General features: G+C 34.4%; 1 long non-coding RNA gene across 2 annotated transcripts in view; it reads left to right on the top strand.

Moving 5' to 3' along the window:
• Nucleotides 1-12,484, top strand: part of LOC130472513 (uncharacterized) — a 36,727-nt gene extending 24,243 nt beyond the window's left edge. The window contains exons 1-2 of one of the 2 annotated variants that reach the window (XR_008932986.1): nucleotides 9,162-9,928; nucleotides 10,419-12,484. This is a non-coding gene — a long non-coding RNA (uncharacterized lncRNA). Of the gene's footprint in view, nucleotides 1-9,161; nucleotides 9,929-10,418 lie in introns of those variants that run through there. The other variant, XR_008932987.1, reaches the window with a different exon arrangement.
• Nucleotides 12,485-15,266: the final 2,782 nt, after the last annotated feature.

The raw sequence follows: 15,266 nt of genomic DNA, 5'->3' as shown, positions 1-15,266 counted from the left end.
TATATTAATGAAAAACAAGTTACGCCAAAACTTTGAACCCTAAAACCCTACAACCCTAAACCCTAAACTTGAATTTAACTGAACTTATTGGAATTGATTAAACTTGAATACTTGACCCATGCCACAAGTTATGCTACATATATAAGAGTTATCGGGCATAGAAAATTTAAAAGAAAAGCTTATAAATATTCAAATGGCCCACTTGTTTACTCTGTAAAATTTATCCCTATTAAACCTCTTAATAATTTCTCTCCTACCTACACGGGTTATATTCTATTGAAATTCATGTGACAATTGTACTTTTGTTAGATTGTGTAAAGCCCCGACCTCTAACTCACTTATTAAAGCATAATTAGCAGCGGAATTAACCTAATTCGGTCGGGACATTACCCGCCGTAACTCCCTCTTGGGAATTACAAGGCAACTATCAATCATAAGCTATTAAACTCCAAAAATTCACATAATCATCCTTCTCAATTCCTTAATCAAAGTACATAACTTAATCTCGAATCTTTACTGAAACTTGTTACAACTTAACATTAACTTAGGTGAACTTGGTAATAGTGAAATCCTCGCCACTACTCGTTTCCGTGGTCCCCAGCAGTACCTAAAACGGAAAACAAAACGGTGAGCCGAAGACTGAGTAACAAGTTACCCTAGCATCGTAACATCATTTCAATTCATTTTATTTAATAAACAGGGAGAATAGAATATAGTAAAACATTTAATAAATCAATATTTCAGAAGCATCATTTCAAAAACATCATTTCAAGAACATTAATTTTAGAAACATCATTTCAGGAACATTATTTCATTAATCTTTTTCCTTTTAACAGTATTTATTCTGGTCGTCATGACTTTACAGGAAAACATGGTAGGACGTCTCCTACGAACAGGGGAAGCCAGTGCTTCATAACAGGGGGAGTCAATACTCCATAACAGGGGAAGCCAGTGCTTCATTTCAGGGGGAACCTTGGTTCCATATCAGGGGAAGCCAGTGCTTCTTATCAGGGGGAACCTTGGTTCCATATCAGGGGAAGCCAGTGCTTCTTATCAGGGGGAGCCTGGGCTCCATATCAGGGGAACTTGACCAGTTCTTACACTTTTATTTATCATGTTTACATTTCTTTTAATAGAACATTAATCAGGAAAATCTCATTCATTCAGGGTGGTTCAACAAAACCATTAAATTTCGTTATTTCATAAAATCATTCTTTCAGGAATAATAATTCGTTAAATCAATAATTTGCATAAAGCTGCATTACCATAAAATAATTCAATCAAATCATGCTTGTAATCCCGCAAATCATAAAACATCATTATAAAACATCAATCATTCATAACATCATTCATAAATACATTTCGAAGGGATTGCGGGTACTAGCAATAACCGTTACCTCAACCGTAGTTTTTATACTTCCTGTCTGATGGATCGTCCTTCCTGAGCCCCGAGTCCAATTTCTTTCAAAATATTAAGTTATCGAATTAGTATTAAATCGACAAATAAGTATAAAATTGATATTTTATAAATATTAAGTTTATAAATAATTAATTTATAAATAACGTATTTTAATAAAAATATAATTTCATAATTTAATGAAAATATTATTAAACGAAATTTTAATCGAAATATATTTATATATTTCATAAATCGATTTTCATGGAAATATTATTTAAATTCCATATTTGATAAATAAAGCTAGTAACTTATTTCTAATAAAATCGATAATTAAACCTGAAAAATAATAAATAATTTATTAGTAAATAATTATATGATTAAACTTTATCAAAACATGAAAATCCATAACTAAGAAATTCTGAAAATTTGGTATAACTCACCCAAAAGTCCAAACAATTAAAATGGGCTAATTCAAGTTGGGCTTGGGAGAATAAATCAAGTTTCAAATTGAAACTTGATTTATTTGGATTTCTGGAAAGGGAGGCACGAGCAGAGGAAACAGGGGAGGGGCACGAGGGAGGTGAGGGAAAGGAAGAAGGAGGTTGGGCGGCTAGGGGCTCGGTGTCGCCGGATTGCGCCGTCTAAGGCGACGGTGGCGGTGGGTTGATCGCGGCGGCGGAGCAGCGAAAGAGAGAAGGAGGGGCGCGGTTTTGGGTGAGAAGCAGGGGGGTTTCGTGTTTGATTTCTGGGTGGTTTTGGGTGGAGATAAGGGCGGCGCGACGGGGGTTTTTGGGCGACGGAGATCAGGGTGCAGGGTGGTGATGGTGGACGATGGCTGGGAGTGGTGGTGGTTGCGGTATGGTGGTGCGGCAGGGGAGAAAGAGACGAGGGGCAGGGGAGGTTTGAGGGGTGTTTTCCTATGAGTTCTGGGCGGAGACAGAGGTGGTTGAGTGGTGTGGGACGAAGGTGATAGTGGTGGTAGTTGGTGGTTGAGGTGGTGGCAGTTGCGGTTGTTGATGGTGTTTGTTGTGGTGGTTCGAATCAGAGGGAGCAAGAGAGAATGATTTTCAGTTTTTGGTTAACTGATTTTTGTTGGAAAAACGGTGACAATTGTGGCTTGTTTATAGTGTGAAGTTGAGTGATCAATAAGCTGAAATTCTTGGGAAGCAAGGCATGCATTTGGACTGAATTGTGGGTGGAGAGGAATGAAGGAATTCCTTCATTCTTGCTCTTGTTTGTATGCTGTTGTTTGAACGTGAATAGCAAGGAAAGAGAAGGAAAGATGTCAATTTGTTCCTTTAGGGGCATTTTGGTCATTTCACTTAGTTAGGCAAGATTTCTGAAAATTTGATGCTATTTTAGGAAATTAATTAGAATAGTAATGTTTAATTAAAATCAAGTTTCCAAATAATCTTTTGTTACGAAAAATAAAATTTAGTTTTCGAATAAAATAAAAACGTTTCGAAATTATTAAAAATCCGAAATAATTAAGATTTTAAAAAAAAAGAGTCGTTGAGTTCGTAAATTTGAAATTAAAATCGTGTAATGATATTAACATTTCGCGGGAAATAAAACTTCGAAATAATAATAAAAAAAAAATAAAGATCGAAATTAGGATTTAAAACGATTTTAAGCTAAATAAAAATAATTAAGCCTAATTAACCAAGTTTTAAAAATTCGGGGTATTACATTCTTACCCCCTTAGAAAAAGTTTCGTCCTCGAAACTTGAAAATTAGATTTATAAAATGTTTGTTGAAAATTGAAAACGCTTGAATTAAAGTACGATGTTTTATTTTAAAACCAAGATCTCACAATTTCAATTCTGACAATGTCTAGCTTTCATTCCGCCATCATCTTTTAGGACTCCGCTTCAACTCGAGACCTAGAATCGAAGAGTAAAGAGTACAAAAGGGGCAAAATTTATATATTGATCCTTAATCGTCATTAAGGTCAATTACATTCCGCCATCGTCCTTCGTATCTCCACTTTACTTCATAAAATAGGACCGAGGAGCAAAGAACATAAAAGGGGCAAACTCGTTAGCATAGACTAGGTTCCTATTTTACTTTTGCGAGATCTTGTTTAAAAATATTTCCTACCAAAAATAGTAACTTTTAATGCAACTTATAATTCTGAAAATATATGTGTACATAATTAAAATAAATATTTATCTATTAATTGCAATACTCAAATAATTTGTAAAAGTTGTTTATTATATCAATCTCGTACTCTGAGCTCAGGAGAACTTCCATCGGAGGCGGCATCCATGAATAACAATTAGATTACCAGTACAATCATGTCAGCATAAACATAATCCATATCATATAGACATAATTCATATGAAAATTCAAATTAAGTATAACATTCATAATCATTTGATCTAACACACGATCATGGTTGACCATAACATAATCATTCATAGAAAACATAGTCATTCGCACATCGAATCGTTCGTGGGAGAATAATTAGAAATTTCGCTTTCATTCTCTATTGGTCTCTTGTTGCTGGAATCTTGTCGTTGAATTGAATTCCGTTATTCGATTCGTTTCGATTTCGATTTCTGATCTTTTCTTCTGCGTCACACAACTTGTTGACTACGTTCGTTGCGGGGGTTCGAGTCCATTCACGTGACAGGAACTACATCATTAGACGTATGACTTCGTTACTTATCCTTAGTATTTGACAAACACTTGGGTTGTGGCGGTCAATTCTAAGCCATCACACGTGCCTTTATCAGAAACAATCTAGATTCCAGAAACTTAGTTCATACTACCTGGTTTTACAGACATGTCATTTCGTCGATTCCTTTTCTTAACTCCATTGCATTCCTCAATCATTCATAATTCTTTTCGAACTTCATAACATTCATTGATATCATCAACCTCATAGACAGATTAATTCTCGATAACTTATTTTGGTAAGATCCTTGAAACTTATATGCAAAACTCAATCTCATGCTTTCACCATAAATCATATTTTTCCACATAACATTTTTGCAAATCTTACATTTCCTCGCTTAGCTTTCTTTATGGAGATTATCAAGCATTCTTTCAGATAACTACATAAAAACAATCCTTGTAAGTTATGCGGAAAGGTAATCTAAGAATCGATTTCAATCATAACTTCAATACTTTAAACCTCAATTTAATTGTTGATTCGCCACTTAGGAAATACAAACTCATGCTCTTTCGATACTCTATTATTCAATCTTTTGATAATTAATTCTTGATAACTTCTTTTGGTAAAATCCTCAAGATCTTATTCATGCTTCAACTCAAACGGGGTTTTTACCATAACTCATGGGGTTTATTCATGTATAACTTCTTAGCTTCCTTAATAAAGGCATATCAATCATTTTTCAGATACTAGACTTTTGTACTTATAAACACCAAAACATTCATCGGAAAGGTAACCCAAGAATAACTTTTATTCATAACTTTAACACTTTAAACCTAGAATAACTTCAACTTAATTAGTGATCAACCACTCATGAAATACAACCTTATGCTCGTTTGATACTCTAACATTTATATCATCCTTAAAGATTTCATAACCATAAAAATTCCTCAAAACAATTCATATTCACAAAATCTTTGAGTTTAAACCGTGCTTAACTTAACTTCTTCCGAGAAATCAGTAATGCTTAAACTTTTCCTAGTCTGTCTAGGGTAGGAAACTCATAACATGACATGTGACGAAAAATATGAAATCAAGGGAAGTTCGGTTAAAATAATATAAGCTTTGTCGTCATCTTCGTCTTTCATCATGTAAGCTCTTGCATATGTCGTGATCGTGTCGGATTATGATTAACCCTAGAATTGTTGTTGTTTCGTTCATGATTGGTCAAGGTTGACGAAATGCTCTTTCCCTCCACGTGACATTAGTTTCTTATTCGTCAGGGCATTGCAAAGTCTCCAATAGTTGATCCATCTTTTTGGTCCATTCTTCAAATTCCATCGAATCGGCTTGCCGTCATAGATTGGTGGATTCCAGGGTGAAATTTTCTCAAATAGTGATGCATTTTCGTTCAATTTCGTTTTCGAGAATATTTGACCGATTAGTTGACATTGTACTTGCAGTTCCTAATCGTTTCATCATCTCCTCGTGGTCTTCTATAAATTGTTCGTCACAGGAATCATCATGGAAAACATCATTGTGGGCGACGTCATCGTGAATATTGCGCTTTGTTGTGAGCTTCGTTCGTGGCATCGTTAGTAACCTCGATAATCGATATTTCGCATAACATATTCAATCAGGAAAACATAAATAACAGGAAAATAATCCCTTTTTAGCCCGTTCCTACACTCACACTCATTTCATTTTAACTTAACATGATTTTAACATATTCTTTTTAACTCATTCCTTAAAAATTCTTTGCTTAAAACCTATTGAATTCTATTACGTGCAAAACCCGTAAGGTTTAGCACTTATGGTCCAGAACCTTGGCTCTGATACCAAACTGTAAAGCCCCGACCTCTAACTCACTTATTAAAGCATAATTAGCAGCGGAATTAACCTAATTCGGTCGGGACATTACCCGCCGTAACTCCCTCTTGGGAATTACAAGGCAACTATCAATCATAAGCTATTAAACTCCAAAAATTCACATAATCATCCTTCTCAATTCCTTAATCAAAGTACATAACTTAATCTCGAATCTTTACTGAAACTTGTTACAACTTAACATTAACTTAGGTGAACTTGGTAATAGTGAAATCCTCGCCACTACTCGTTTCCGTGGTCCCCAGCAGTACCTAAAACGGAAAACAAAACGGTGAGCCGAAGACTTAGTAACAAGTTACCCTAGCATCGTAACATCATTTCAATTCATTTTATTTAATAAACAGGGAGAATAGAATATAGTAAAACATTTAATAAATCAATATTTCAGAAGCATCATTTCAAAAACATCATTTCAGGAACATTAATTTTAGAAACATCATTTCAGGAACATTATTTCATTAATCTTTTTCCTTTTAATAGTATTTATTCTGGTCGTCATGACTTTACAAGAAAACATGGTAGGACGTCTCCTACGAACAGGGGAAGCCAGTGCTTCATAACAGGGGGAGTCAATACTCCATAACAGGGGAAGCCAGTGCTTCATTTCAGGGGGAACCTTGGTTCCATATCAGGGGAAGCCAGTGCTTCTTATCAGGGGGAACCTTGGTTCCATATCAGGGGAAGCCAGTGCTTCTTATCAGGGGGAGCCTGGGCTCCATATCAGGGGAACTTGACCAGTTCTTACACTTTTATTTATCATGTTTACATTTCTTTTAATAGAACATTAATCAGGAAAATCTCATTCATTCAGGGTGGTTCAACAAAACCATTAAATTTCGTTATTTCATAAAATCATTCTTTCAGGAATAATAATTCGTTAAATCAATAATTTGCATAAAGCTGCATTACCATAAAATAATTCAATCAAATCATGCTTGTAATCCCGCAAATCATAAAACATCATTATAAAACATCAATCATTCATAACATCATTCATAAATACATTTCGAAGGGATTGCGGGTACTAGCAATAACCGTTACCTCAACCGTAGTTTTTATACTTCCTGTCTGATGGATCGTCCTTCCTGAGCCCCGAGTCCAATTTCTTTCAAAATATTAAGTTATCGAATTAGTATTAAATCGAAAAATAAGTATAAAATTGATATTTTATAAATATTAAGTTTATAAATAATTAATTTATAAATAACGTATTTTAATAAAAATATAATTTCATAATTTAATGAAAATATTATTAAACGAAATTTTAATCGAAATATATTTATATATTTCATAAATCGATTTTCATGGAAATATTATTTAAATTCCATATTTGATAAATAAAGCTAGTAACTTATTTCTAATAAAATCGATAATTAAACCTGAAAAATAATAAATAATTTATTAGTAAATAATTATATGATTAAACTTTATCAAAACATGAAAATCCATAACTAAGAAATTCTGAAAATTTGGTATAACTCACCCAAAAGTCCAAACAATTAAAATGGGCTAATTCAAGTTGGGCTTGGGAGAATAAATCAAGTTTCAAATTGAAACTTGATTTATTTGGATTTCTGGAAAGGGAGGCACGAGCAGGGGAAACAGGGGAGGGGCACGAGGGAGGTGAGGGAAAGGAAGAAGGAGGTTGGGCGGCTAGGGGCTCGGTGTCGCCGGATTGCGCCGTCTAAGGCGACGGTGGCGGTGGGTTGATCGCGGCGGCGGAGCAGCGAAAGAGAGAAGGAGGGGCGCGGTTTTGGGTGAGAAGCAGGGGGGTTTCGTGTTTGATTTCTGGGTGGTTTTGGGTGGAGATAAGGGCGGCGCGACGGGGGTTTTTGGGCGACGGAGATCAGGGTGCAGGGTGGTGATGGTGGACGATGGCTGGGAGTGGTGGTGGCTGCGGTATGGTGGTGCGGCAGGGGAGAAAGAGACGAGGGGCAGGGGAGGTTTGAGGGGTGTTTTCCTATGAGTTCTGGGCGGAGACAGAGGTGGTTGAGTGGTGTGGGACGAAGGTGATAGTGGTGGTAGTTGGTGGTTGAGGTGGTGGCAGTTGCGGTTGTTGATGGTGTTTGTTGTGGTGGTTCGAATCAGAGGGAGCAAGAGAGAATGATTTTTAGTTTTTGGTTAACTGATTTTTGTTGGAAAAATGGTGACAATTGTGGCTTGTTTATAGTGTGAAGTTGAGTGATCAATAAGCTGAAATTCTTGGGAAGCAAGGCATGCATTTGGACGGAATTGTGGGTGGAGAGGAATGAAGGAATTCCTTCATTCTTGCTCTTGTTTGTATGCTGTTGTTTGAACGTGAATAGCAAGGAAAGAGAAGGAAAGATGCCAATTTGTTCCTTTAGGGGCATTTTGGTCATTTCACTTAGTTAGGCAAGATTTCTGAAAATTTGATGCTATTTTAGGAAATTAATTAGAATAGTAATGTTTAATTAAAATCAAGTTTCCAAATAATCTTTTGTTACGAAAAATAAAATTTAGTTTTCGAATAAAATAAAAACGTTTCGAAATTAGTAAAAATCCGAAATAATTAAGATTTTAAAAAAAAAGAGTCGTTGAGTTCGTAAATTTGAAATTAAAATCGTGTAATGATATTAACATTTCGCGGGAAATAAAACTTCGAAATAATAAAAAAAAAAATAAAGATCGAAATTAGGATTTAAAACGATTTTAAGCTAAATAAAAATAATTAAGCCTAATTAACCAAGTTTTAAAAATTCGGGGTATTACAGATTGTCTTAGATTCTAAAAGATACTAACATTCAAGGACAGAGGGAGTAAATTATATTTAATTGGACAAGTCAATGTTACTTGGCAAGTCAACTATGTCAATGTTACTTAATATTATACACACTTAATTAATTACTTCTATATCACTATTATATGTTATAAAATTGTGTTTAATCGATTATAATTACACAAACCTAAGTAATATATAAATAATTTAATACAGTACAATGATAAACATTTAACAAAAGGTCTTGCGCGCACAAGGTGTACAATAAATTTATTGTACACCAAGATAACTTTTACCCAATTTTTTTAAACTCTAACTTAGCTTTGATTAACTTTTATATTAGTAAAGAAAAATTTGATAGATAAACATTTTAAAGGGTTAAATGATTAATTTTATACATTATTAGTGATTTTGAAGAAATAAGTTTTATTAAAATGAAAAAATTTATCACTAAAAAAAAGGTAACTTTTACATATATAACCTTAACTTTTAAGCATTTTGAGATAACTTTTACTCCGGTGTACAATATTTATTGTACAACCCTTGTAAATAAGAATTTGTAAACATTTAATACTCTTCAATACTGGTTATTAAACTAATCATAGTTGTTAACTCGATTATAAATTGCCCTGGTTATAATCGGACCCAATTTGAAACTACGTGTACAAAATATACCCGCTAGTTTTTAAAATCAACCAAAATCAACCAGTTAGACAAATGAACCCATTTCAACCTGACCTAGCTTAATCCATATCTGTTCTACCCGGTACAAAACCGAGCGATCAACCCAATACAAAACCAAGCGATCAACCCAATACAAAACCGAGCGATCAACCCGATAATCTAGGAACAAACTCTAAAATCTTAATTTGAGGAACAAACTCTAATCAATCCTTTATTATTAACCACCATCTGGCCATATTCATCTTCAAGCTTACTCAAAGTTAAGAGGTCGGTTTCTTTTCTCATTGGGTTTGCAAAAAAATCATTTCATCTCTTGCAACATTTTAAACCCGGGTTTCTCCGACGCTATACCATCCACGCTGCTTCGCCCACCACAACCCACGCCAAACTCCACCACTGCTGCCCTCTACTTCCGTCGCCTGAGTTTTTCGCCGACGTCCCTCCTCTCTCTCGCTACTGGTTCCGCTGCTCTCTTCTCTCATCCAGAAAACTCTAAAAGACCAAATATTTCCGTAAAATTCTTGAAATTATCTGATAAATTCCTATCATTAATGTCAACTCGTCGCCGTCCCTTTCTCCGAGTCACCATTCTCAGCAATAGTGGGTAATTTTCTCCTCAATTTTATTCTTTTCTCAAATCCCCTTGTTTTGAGCTTCAAAAATTACGATTTATTAAAAAAAAATTAGGGTTTTGTTGATTAATTTGATTTTCTGGTTTCTATGTTATGAAACCCTAATTCGTCAAAGGTTATCTAATTATGTGAGTATTTCCAAGTTTCCCATTGTTCTCTGCAATTTGTGCTAAGGCTTTGGTTCATTTGGTTTTTTCTTGTAATACAGTAATTTTTTTGTCCCTACTAAGTCTACTGATGAATTTCTTGTGGAACTTTGTTGTTTATGCTTGATTGATGTTGTTCCTGCTTTGAATGTGTTGAAAATAATTGAGAAAGCCTGCATTTGCTTTAATTTGCTCAATTAGGTTTATGCAAACTATTGAAATCTTATATTAATACACAATTCAGAAGCGAAAGGACTAAACTCAACTATTTATTTATTTGTCTATATGACAACTGACAAGTGCAAATATTCACCAGTTATACTGTAGGAATTGGGTATATTGCTTGCTGCCTTGCTGCAGATGAGGGTCTTGCTCAACTAAGTGGTATGCGGTCGTGGCTTAGGGTGAGACAACAACACTTGGTTTCTCAAGTTGCATATCTTTATCCAATAATTTGCTTCATCTTTTACTTGAGCTCATCAATTTTTGAGTCCCCTTCTCGAGAGAAGGAGAAATGATATTCGGTATTTTCATGTCTGGATTCATACCAGATTTATAGGATCTGTTTAATTTTTTCTGGGAAATCTTAATGCAATAAATACTGATAAATGTCTTACTCTATATGTATTTAGGGGTCTTGGTCCAAACAATTTCTCTTGATCCCTGCCTTTAGAGATTGGAAACCATACAAGATTGGAACAATTGTAAGTTTCCAACATGATGTATGAATAAGACTCTTCAATCTTCATGGTAGAAAAGTCTGGAATTCTTTTAAACTGCATGATCTTCAAAATCTTTCATGGTAGAAAAGTCTGGAATTCTTTTAAACTTCATGATCTTCAAAATCTTTTTTTCACTCTCCAAGGCTTGTGGTTCTAATTATGGATCTATCAGTAATTTCTGATTCATGGTGGAGGCAATATGTTTCTGTATTTGTGCTGTAATACAAGTTTATTGATTTCAAGTTTAATCCAATGATAGTTGAACTGCTTTAAGTGGTCTATTATCTGATATCTAATATATGTCTGGTTCGTGCGAGGGAGTTAGATAGAGATTTGTTACATTTCACGCACTTGTTTCCAACAGTTGGGATTAATGGGTTGGCACAGATTGCGTGATAAAAATTTGCTAAGAAATAGGTATTTGGGGTTTTTCATATTTAGATTCATATCAGATTTCTAGGTTCAGCTTAATTGTGCTGAGATATCTTAATACAATTCAATTTAGTTTGAATACGATCTTTCTAGTTTGAATTTAATATATGTCATGTGTCTTATGCAGTGATACTTTATTAAATTTAAGATTCTCATGTGTCTTGTGCAATATATTGCTGTCTTATTTCATTGAGTTACACTTATTTTATTTGATCAGAATTAAGCACTCAACATAATCTATTTATTATATGTATTACATATAACTACATAGATATAACTATTCTCTAATCAATTACCCATTATAGTATAAATCTATAACGAAAACAACTAATTAGGTAGTTTGGAAGTCTATAATATAAGAGAGAAGAGTAGTGCATAGTTTCATATAGCCTGATATAGCCTCAAGCTGTTAGTTTTAACTCTAGCACAAGGGTGTTTGATGCTCAATTCTCCAGAGTAGGTTAGGTTCAAGTTGCTGAACCTTAGCAATTTAGTGGAAACACAAGCTTGCAAGTGTAGCATATTGATCTACTCATTTTGGTGGCACTTACAAAATCTTAATTTCAGGTCATGCTTGTTCTTTCCACTTATTGCAGGACATTGTTCAAAGACTTCTGCCTCGATGCTAATACGTCACTTGCCACTTTAAGACTTACCATGGTTGTTTTACCTTGTTTTTAACTAACATGATAATAGCTTATCTCATCTTATTTTTTGAAATCGCTTGTCTAAATAGTACTCTCTATATGGCCTTCGGGATAAGAGTTGTTGCATTGTGTTACACACTGATAATGTTTGTTGTTGCTGCTGATTTGTTGGTTATGTTGATGTTGTCTTACTGTTACTGCTGCTTGTCATGCTGCTACGCTCCTGCTGTCATGCTGCTACACTCCTGCTGTCATGCTGCTACGCTCCTGCTGTCACGCTGTTGCTACGCTGCTGTTGTCGTGTTGCTGTCTTGCTACTGTTGTCCTGTTGCTGTCTTGCTACTGTTCTCCCGCTGACCTGCTGTTGTCTTGCTGCTGTCATATTACTGATATTGTTGGTCTGCAGACACGGTTGACCTGCTGATAAATCTAGAGAAATCTCTAAGACATGTTTTTTTTGTGGTTTTTATTAGTTTTGTGCTTGCGTGTTGTTGCAAGCCTATGGTATTTTTTTGGTTAGAGATTGAATAATAGTTGATAAATCTTCGATTCCTATGAAATTTGGTGGTTTACTTTTGCTATTTTTATCATGGTTATTTCTTATAGTTGACCGTGGTTACAATGTATGAAATATATACGTTAGCTTTATTTTCGGTGCCTCTAAACACATTTTATGACAATATCAAATTGCGTTTAAATAATATTATTTTAAAAATAAGATATTGCCTCTAATTATATTTAGAGGCATAATTAAATGGCTGCCCTTAATATACATTATTTTAGGAACAACTATTTGTACTGGCTCTAATTATATTTCGAGGCAAAATCATATGGTTGCCCCCAACTTTTTATTTTGCCTCTAATTATCTTTCGAGGCAAAATTATATGTCTGCCCCTAAATATATAGTGTCTTTAGAACCAATTTTTGATATTGCCTCTAAATATATTTTGACGCAAGAATATAGGTTAGCCTCTAATTATATTTTGGGACAAGAATATACAGATGCCTCTAATTATATTTCGAGGCAATAATATGTGGTTGCCTCTAATTATATTTTGAGGCAAAGATATATGGTTGCCTCAAAGTATATTTTGAGGCAAGGATATATGGTTGCCTCTAAATGTATGGGCTTTTAGAAGCAACACGTTGTGTTGCCTCAAAAAGGGACTTTTAGAGGCAACCACTAATTAGCGACGGACTTATTAGAGGCATCCACTTTTTTGCTTCAAAAACTCATTAGATGCTACATCCCCATTTTTAGAGGCAATTATGACTTGCCCCTATATCCGATTTTTCTAGTAGTGTTATATTTATATAATAACTAAAGTATATATATATTATTTGATGGTCGATCTTTTTAAGGTACTCAATAATCCGAGGGAGCAGGCATTCACCTTTGAGGAGATAAATGAAGTTCGAGAAAAGTTGGCAAACTTCATTACCAGTGATTGTCTTTGATATTTTCTTGTACTGAATCTTAGATCATGGATGCTAGTTTTTCATGTGATTGTAATGTAATCGACTTTTATATTTACAATTATATACTATTTAATTTAATTATCTATATAATTAGATACTTTTTATGTGATGTATGGAGGTTAATCAATGGCGTGGTCCAATTGTAATATGTAGCAGGGAAATCGGTTATTAAACAAATCTAGATCAAGTGCGGCTATTTTATAGGCCAAGTGCGGCTCATTTATAGACCAAATGCGGCTCATTTATAGACCAAATGCGGCTTATTTATAGACCAAATGCGGCTTATTTATAAGCCAAGTGCGGCTTATTTATATATCAAGTGTGGCTCATTTTTATGCTTGTGCTGCCCATTTCAATGTCAAATTTGGGCCCATTTTCAAATTTGGCAGCACCAAATATGTCAAGTGCGGGCTCATTTTCAAAATTGGCAGCACCAAGTTTGTCAAGTGCGGGCTCATATTCAAAAATTGGCACCACCAAATTAGTCAAGTGCGGGCTCATTTTCCAAATTGGCATCACTTGAAACATCAAGTGCTGCCAATATTTTGGCAGCACTTGAGAAACATCAAGTGCGGGCACGCCATGTGCTGCACATGTAAAAGCCCGCACTAAACCCCTTAAAATGAGCCCGCACTTGAGCTTTTTTCCTCTAGTGATATCTCTAAAATTATGATGACCCAAAATGAAGGAACAAGTTCATGTTCTTCCATCGAAGGAACGAACACACAAGGAATAATTAAGTTCCTGGAATTTAAAATGAAAGTTCCACAGATCCACAAAACAGAAGGAAATTCAAATGATGGAAACGCCAACGAACTTAAGTGGCTGCAACGAGAAAGTTCGCATTCGTTAGATCTAATAATCTACGACGGAACTTTGGAAGAAGAAAGGAACTCACTACAATACCTTTCCAAGGAATAGATAATGGTTGCAATAAAAAAAGGTTTGTATCGATGCTTTTGAGGTAAGCGTTTATTGTTTGAGATCTTTATTTATGCATAAACTATTTATTTTAATCATGTTTCTGTCAAGATTTTTAAAAAAATTGTTCAAATATATCTTGAATCTTTTTAATCGATTTTGAATTTTCTCAAATTTTTTTATGGGACAAATTTTAGATTTTCTAATTGATTTTACATTCTATATTATCAGTTAAATAAAAATTCTTTAAGGAACACATATATCAAACTATGCATAAATAAACCCAAGGAACATGGAATTTAAATTCTTTGGGCAAACGCATGATTGCATATTCTATTTTTCCAAAGAAGTGTTTTTTCATGATCATGAATTTTCTTTGAAAATCCTTCATATGAATGCATGTTGTAATTTGGTAGTTGTACTTATTTATCATTAATCATATATTCTTTGGTACAACTAACAAAACTTTGTGTAAGTACTTTGCTAAACTCACAAAGAAATATGAGCTTAAGAACACAGAGACGCATCACACTCCCACAGGAACACGAGCAAGATTATATGAAGGTTCCTTAGGGATGATTGTCAACCATACACAAAGGTTCAGAGGTACGATTGCTAAATTGTCTAATATTTAACCGCTACTAGACCAAATATTGCCATCTCCATAAATCTAAGCAAGAGGTTCCAATCAAATCTCTGAAAGTCGTATTTTACCATTGTGTAAAACTTAAAGAGAAGCACGAGAAAATGTGACTAGAAATCGGTATATTCAAGCTGAATATATTTTCCTTGAAGTTCCCCAAGTATGGAAAACTATAAGTCTTTAGCTTTTTGTAAATTTAATCCTGCACAACTCTTGTGTGTAAACATAGATCAGGATTGTACATTGTGAATGACTCTCGTAATTTCATGTACGTTTAGTTCACAATTACTTGTGCTAACTGATGAAAAAGTAAAAATAA

Source organism: Spinacia oleracea, chromosome 4 (genome assembly GCF_020520425.1).
Source record: "Spinacia oleracea cultivar Varoflay chromosome 4, BTI_SOV_V1, whole genome shotgun sequence".
Lineage (NCBI taxonomy): Eukaryota > Viridiplantae > Streptophyta > Magnoliopsida > Caryophyllales > Amaranthaceae > Spinacia > Spinacia oleracea.
Note: the sequence above shows the minus strand (reverse complement) of the source record. Positions and strands in the feature narration are given on the sequence as shown.